The following is a 7691-nucleotide window of genomic DNA, read 5'->3' as shown; positions in this document are numbered from 1 at the left end:
TAAAACAGAAGAAATTGTCAACTTATCCTTTAACAAATACTGAATGAAATATATTATGACTGCATCCAATTCCACATATTAAATGCAGCATGCAGTTTATCGATGTTAAACAACCATATTATCATGAACTTGTTCAAAAACATGCATTTGAATTAGCCAACACAACTGCACCTCTTATAGGACTGTTTTAATGTCTTTGCTGGCTCCATACTTGATATTTTTGTTTTGTATGCATGGTTATATGTACTTGGTTAAAAAACAAACCAGTTATGACCGCATATAGCTGCAGGAACAGAACATACGCTGGATTCATTTGATACAGTGAATGAGTGAAAGGTTTTTATTAAAGGAATAGTTCAACATTTTGGGAAGTACACTTATTTTCTTTCTTGCTGGTAGTTAGATGAGAAGACTGATTGCACTCTCATATCTGCATGCTAAACACTGTATGAAGCTACCACTTTTTTGGCAAGTTCTGCCTCTCTGCAGACTGGCTGTGTCTGAAATCACTCCCTCATTCACTAATTTACTTCTCCCTATATAAATGTGTTTAATGGATACAATCGCTTTTGTACATCTCATGAATGCCCCATATGCATACTAATATTGTACATACTTAAATTTTGCAAACTATTCATGCTAAATAAGAACAACTGACTGACTGAGTGCTCTACAGAAAAATCCTTCCCTAAGGTGTTTTCTTTGGTCTGGCGGAGAACAGCCTCAACCAAAGATCATAGTTTGTATAATCTGAAGCCAAAGCACATTCACATCTGTATTTTATACTATTATATCTATCAAAGCTACAGCATACTGTAGCTTGGACAACCAGCTTTTGAAGTGCAGAAAAGTTTTACCTAGTTACATAGTTTAACCTAAGAATGGTAATGTCAGTTTGTTGGTTTGTATGTGCCTCTGTTTGCCTAACATGTTAATACAGAAGAAGATATCTCAGCACCATATAACCATGAAATTTGCAGACATATATGATTAATTCTAACAATTATGGTGCCTGCTTGACCGAGATGAGATTTCCATTTTCATTAAAGGAAATATCAAAATCTAGTTGACAGATTGGCGTGAAATTTATTGAGCACAATCATGCTCACCAAATGATGAACCCTCTTAATTTTGGGCGCTCACTGAGCTTTTCTCCATCTTTTTCCCCCACTGTATCTTGTAATATAAAGGGCTTGTTACCAAGGACTTGGTTGAGCTCATTCATGTTTAGAAGTGGTAGAGCTTTTTTAATTTTAATGTCCTTGAACACTGCCTTAAGTCAAACTTTACAGTTATAACCTTACTATTAGTATGGCTCTATAGCAAAATTATAAAGTTATCAGCATTTTCTTCCTGTGCATCATGCCACTAGAGATGCTTCATACTTTTAGGCTTTTGTTTAATTTAAGCGCTTACAGTATTTACATGATTGTAGTCCTTTATTTATTAGTCTGAATATAAATCTCATGTTGTTCAACCAACATCTCACAATGAACGATGAGCTGCCCAACCGTATCCCATGTGGAACAGCTCAGGTGCAACCCAACATCTGCAGATTTCAAAGGTCCACTGTGGAGTTTGATGATGGAAGTGTAGTGGAGACCTGGTGGTAAGTTATTTGTGTATACACACTCACTCACTCACACTAACAGTTTGTCTGTTCTTCTACCCTCCTTACATTTTGATAGACAACAGTGCTGATGGCCAATAGTGTGTGACTGAGATGAGTTGACTGTCTTGCAGGTCTTCGCCACAGGGAACAGGTTTTCCTTTCCATTCCTGGCGCCACATGTGGCCTGAGTGTCTGAGAACAAAGCATCTCTGTACAGGTAACTATGAGAATAAACAGTGATACAATACCTAACCAAAGTCTCCAAAATCTCCTCTATTTTTATAATGTATCTTCATTTTACATTTCTCCCTTTGACGCTTCAAATCAAGTTACACCCTGTTACATTAAAATACGAGTTTTGAAGACCAAAACTATTCAGAGCTAGGCTCAAAATGTCCGGTGTTGAATCCCTGTATATTCGGCCCTAATGACACCACTGTTAGTGTAGACATTAGGGGTGGAGCCAAATCTGAATATGGTATTCAGAAAAGCACAAATGGTAGGTTTATATGAATATTTATTTTGTACAAATATTTAAAAAAATATTTGTTTTTGGGAAGTAAAAAAACCCTCAAATAACAGCGTGCAGGTTGGGACTCGTAATGTAGCAAGATTACATCACTGTCTGTCTCTGTGTCATGAGTGTATAAATAATTGTAAAAACAAAAAGAGGATTTTTTTTTTCTTTTATTTGAATACAAATATGAATAATTTTGCTGCATCAATAAATATAAATCCTGGGCCCTCTGCACATTCCTAGAAAGAGAGTACGTTAGTCCTCTTCAAAAAGGGATCTCAGAACAGAAAATGCCTCTGAGAGACCAGTAACTTCAAAGATGTTGTTTCCTGCGGTGTTCCCTCTACATTTTGGACAGTGCACAAAGGTCTGCTGCCACCGTTCCACACATGTTTTGCAGCCAATAATGCTTCGGCAACACTGTGCGAAGACTGGCTCCTCGATGAACTCTAAAAAACAAAATGAGAGAAACGAATCATTCTCTGTGTGTGTCCCCATCTGTCCTTAAAGTGATCTTGATGTAGGCCTATTGGGTGATAGTGTTTTCTTTTTACTCAACTTAAATGCTTTTAAACATTTCTTTCATGTATCATTATGTTGCCATGGGCTGTCACACAAAGGTCTGCATCAGTACATGTAATTCATTGTAGTGGATGAGACACAGCTGACATTGGTTAGCGAATGTAAAAATGTATGTGTATTTGGAAATCTCAAATTCTGGCACACACTAAATAAAATGGATCCAAAATTATTTCACATATAGGACAATAACTATATATTGCATACTTACTCGAACAAACAACACAGCAGAACCCTTGCTTGATGGTATGTAGCTGGGAAGGAGTCAGGATGACTCTTGGAGTAGCAGCCAAACTGATGAGCTCTCTGATTGCAAACTTGCTCTGGGCAATTATAGAATATATATCAGAAAAAAATCACCAAGTAACTGTTCATGTAGATGTGTATTTACTTACAGAAGGTGGAGTGTAAGTTAGATCATCGTACACCACCACTCTATCCACAGCAGTAGGGTCGGTCTCACACTGTACCTAAATAATAATTAACAGAGAGTATGAGTATATAGTATCTTAATTTTGTCTGTGTGTGTGTGTGTGTGTGTGTGTGTGTGAGTGAAACTAAAACAGTACAATTCGACTACAACAGATATGTGTTAACTTGTTGACTGCAGGCGAATTAGAAAACACATTTCCTCTGTTCAAGAGTTGTCATAAAAACAACGAAATTAGGGATTGATCATAACACAAGTTGAAACACTGCTATTGTATTAGAAAGTAGTAAATAGACAAACATCTGTATTTTGAACAATTAATAACACTAATAACATTACCGTGTCAATGTGTTTGTTCAGTATGTGAAAAAAGACAAAACATTCTCTGCTACATAAAGTTATGCCAATTTATTCAGAACTTCCTCAAATCTTTGGCATTTTTTCTTATTACTGGATAATTTAACTTGTTTAAGACTAAAACCTGCCACAAGAACAACACTTTTTTGATTAAACTGGTCACAACTCTTAGACATATGCAACAGGTGATGAGAGTTCACATATAGACACAGCTTTGTTTTTAGAGGCCGCAAGTCAAAAAGGTTCAAGAACAGACAGTTCTGGGCAATTATAGAATATATATCAGGAAAAAATCACCAAGTAACTGTCCATGTAGATGTGTATTTACTTACAGAAGTGGTGGGCGAAGTTTGTTGGCCATCCACCACAACCTCCAATAATTCAGAAGGGTTGGGGTTAACCTGCACCGAAGAAGTAAAAATTAATAAACAGAGAATATGAGTAGGATGAGATAACTCCTCTGGTGGTGTTGATGGAAGCTGAATGTGAAACATCAGGACAACATCACATCAGAATGACATGTTGTTGTTTGACATCAACATTTAACCTCTAAAACTCTGCTGGACTCATTTGGATTAAAACTCCACTTCATAATGACATTTTGGAATAACCAGATAGACTTATGTCACACAGTTTAGGGAAACTATATTCTTCAGTTTTAAGAAGAGCATGTTAAAATCTAATTAGAAAATGAAAAGTTTAAAGCTTTAACATATAATGGCTCTACTGTTAGAGAGAGTTCTCAAAGAATCTGAGCAGCAACATCGACTCTCAATCCTCCCTAACACACAATGGTACAGAATCAGAGATAGCAGTAAATGTACATGGACATTAGAGCTTAGCAGACAACAATGCCAAAGCTTAAAAAAGAGTGTTGGCATTAGAAATCAATAGAGTAATAAGAAGCACTGGCAGCATGTGTACATGCCTAATACACGTGTACGATACTGACAATACAGTACGAGCTTCAGAGCCTCTCTACCTGAATGCAAAGCTTCATTTACTGTTGCACTGAAAAACTGATCTTCTAATCTCTGATCCAATTTAACATCGAAAATAAAAACTCTGCCTTTAACTGTAGCCGGACCAGAAAATCAAGTTCCTTTATTCAAGGGTTGTCATAAAAACAATAGATAAATACCTTTCATCATCACACAACGACAAATAGGCCTATGCATGTGCTAACAGGTTAGCCTGTTTGTCGGTAGAATAGACAATGTAGAAACACTAGTATTGCATCAGTAAATAGTGTATAGACAGACATCTGCATTTTAAACAGTTACATAACACTAAAAACTTTACCATGTTGGTGGCCATTTTGATGATGAAAGATTTGTACAATTTTTTTCAATGAGCAAGTCTTCAATTACTCAACGTCAAGGAAATGGCAGGTGGCTGATACAATACGAGAGACCCGTGTCACATAAATGATGCTGACTTTTGTTTCCAACTCTTGTCATAGTTGATCCACAAGTTCAAGATCAGTTTTGTCAATTCACACAGTAAATGAAGCTTTACGTTCAGGTAGAGACGCTCTGAAACTTGTTTGGAATCACTGATATCATTGATAGACTGTATTGTCAGTATGGTACACGTGACACTAGGCAGCCCTCATGAACTGCCAGCTCTGCTTATTATTCTGTTGATTTCTAATGCCAACACTCTTTGTTAAACTTTGGCATTGTCGTCTGCTAAGGTCTCATGTTCATCTATATTTACAGCAGCTCTGATACTGTACCATTATGTGTTAAGTAGGATTGAGAGTCGTTGTTGCTGCTCAGATTCTTTGAGAACTCTCTTGAACAGCAGAGCCATTTCCACCAAGACTAACCATATTCTAAATGTAGGGGTTATACTGGGTCAAGCATGGGCCTTGAGGTCACCGAGTAACCAACACTAAATGTCAAGTTGAAGGAGACACTGTCCCCTCTTCTTGAGACTCAGAGCAGCTGTCTGTGATGATTGGGGAAGGGGAAGTCATTCTGATAATAGGTAAATCGGCAATGCCGTGGTTACCAAAGTCAGGGGGGGTGACTGTCCGACTCCCTAGACACCACAGATAGGTGACTGCTTAGATTCCATTGGCATAATCAGGCAACAGCGGCTCCAAATTCCATGCAACATGACTGAACTAACACAGGTAAAAACATTTCCCTGTTTAGAAACTAATCAACCAAGAGACTATTTTCTCATATTGTAGATGCATAGGGTTTGACCATGTCTGGGTGTATAGTATTAGTGGCATGATCTGTAGGGGTTTAAAGACCAAAGTCAGAGCTGAAATCCTCAGAGCATTAGAGACGACATCAATGCACAGACAACTGTGATTGATAAAGTTTCTGTTGTCTGCTTAGCCAATTGTTCAATAAATATTCTCAGAATAAGACATCAAAGGCTCCTGGACACTTTCTTCACTGATGAGTTGACCATTGATCAGCATTTCTCCATCACACAGCCATTTGCAAAAAATGGTCAATGCCTATGCGCAAATGTCTCTGACTGAAATGACAAAGATAACATGCACATCAGTTAATCATCTGTACAGCTGATCCGGTCTTTTTGTTTCTGAGTGTAAGAAAGCGTAAAAAGATGTCCGATATGCCAGTTGTTGTTGAATCATCCTGTTAGTTGCTTCCACAGTAAGTTCACGTGTGAAAAAAAAAAACAATTGACGAGGACTTTGCACAACTTTTCATCTTGATGTGTTGTACTAGGCTAAAAAACATTGTTGCGTATAGTTACTTCATTCATCTATGACAATGAATGTGTATAATCACAATTTTGTATTTTAAAGTCTTTTGCTCTCCCTCAGCTGATGTAGTCTTCATCTTCATCTTTCACTCTCGGACTTCAATGAAGATATAAAGTAATCCAGGCAACCAAACCAAGGCATTCTGTTCTCAAACACTGGCAGAATGGCAGTATCTAATTTTGTAGTCCATTGCATCTGGTCCCATCTCTGTGAAAACAGGAATACGCAGCAGCTGACAGAAAGATTAGCTTTTCTAGGTGAATAAGTGTTCATGTGACTGATAAAAAGGGAAGCTAAAGGCAACGGGAATGCTGAGATTTCAAGTTTCATTAGGAGACATTGTTGCACTATCAAGTACATAATGTTAGAAAAGTAGTTTAAAACATGCACACAAAGGGCAACTATTTACTGCATACTGCTGTTAGAAACTGAGTACAATCAGCCACCAATACAAACACATGTTATCAGTTTATCAAACCAATAACTTACAGCAGTCAATGTTAGACAACCTTATCACACTTTAGCAGTTAACTAGTGTTTCTCTGACAAAACGTTAAAAATATACATATTAGCAGTTTGGATTAAACTGAAGCTCCCCACCCTCTCTGGGGAAAATATTACACCAGACTCCCTTTAAGAAATATGACAAACTAACAGTTCCTTACATGTCCGCAAAAACACATAACTCTAGAAACACAAGATAGAAGGTGTCATATGTCAACAGTCTTCTCAGTTTGGCTTCAATATAATCCATGAAGATAATATTTTTTGGATAGCTACGCTATTTAAGTGGGAGAAGACAATGGGGATGAGATGGGAGCAGTTTCAAAAATTAAGATTTTTCACTAAAATATGCGCTGGTTGGTGGATCAGATACAAGCTGAATTAAACTCTGACTCATAACACTGTTAATTCACCATCTATTGTGTGTGTGTGATGGTAGTTGGGGTTTTTTTCAGCTGTTACACTTTGCTGCTTCCCGTTTGGTGCTGGAGAGAGCGAACCTTCACTATTTGCATGAGCCAAGACTTATGATGATATTTAACATGTTTGATTTTATCGGAACGTCAAGATGAGACAAAGACTGACTTAAGACAGCTCGGACTGAGTTTTATGACCACCTTACACCAAACGATTCAGATGACGGGAGCGCGCCACAACTCCAGTAAAACTCTCATGATTTTATTCCAACATTGGAGATTTGTCTGTGACACTGAAATTGTTTGAAAAGTCTAGGTAACTGCTAAAGTGTGATAATGTTGTCTGACGTTGACTGCTGTACGTTATTGGCTTGATAGCCTAATAGTATGTGTTTGTATTGATTACTGAGGGTGGTTGATTGTACTCAGTTTATAACAGCAGTATGCAGTAAATGGTCGATGTACTTGATGGTGTAATAACGACCTGTTGCCTTTAGCTTCCCTTTTTATCAGTCACATGAACA

The sequence above is a fragment of the Thunnus thynnus genome, chromosome 12, assembly GCF_963924715.1.
Source record: "Thunnus thynnus chromosome 12, fThuThy2.1, whole genome shotgun sequence".
Lineage (NCBI taxonomy): Eukaryota > Metazoa > Chordata > Actinopteri > Scombriformes > Scombridae > Thunnus > Thunnus thynnus.
The sequence above is the reverse complement of the archived record's forward strand: the minus strand, read 5'-3'. Positions refer to the sequence as shown.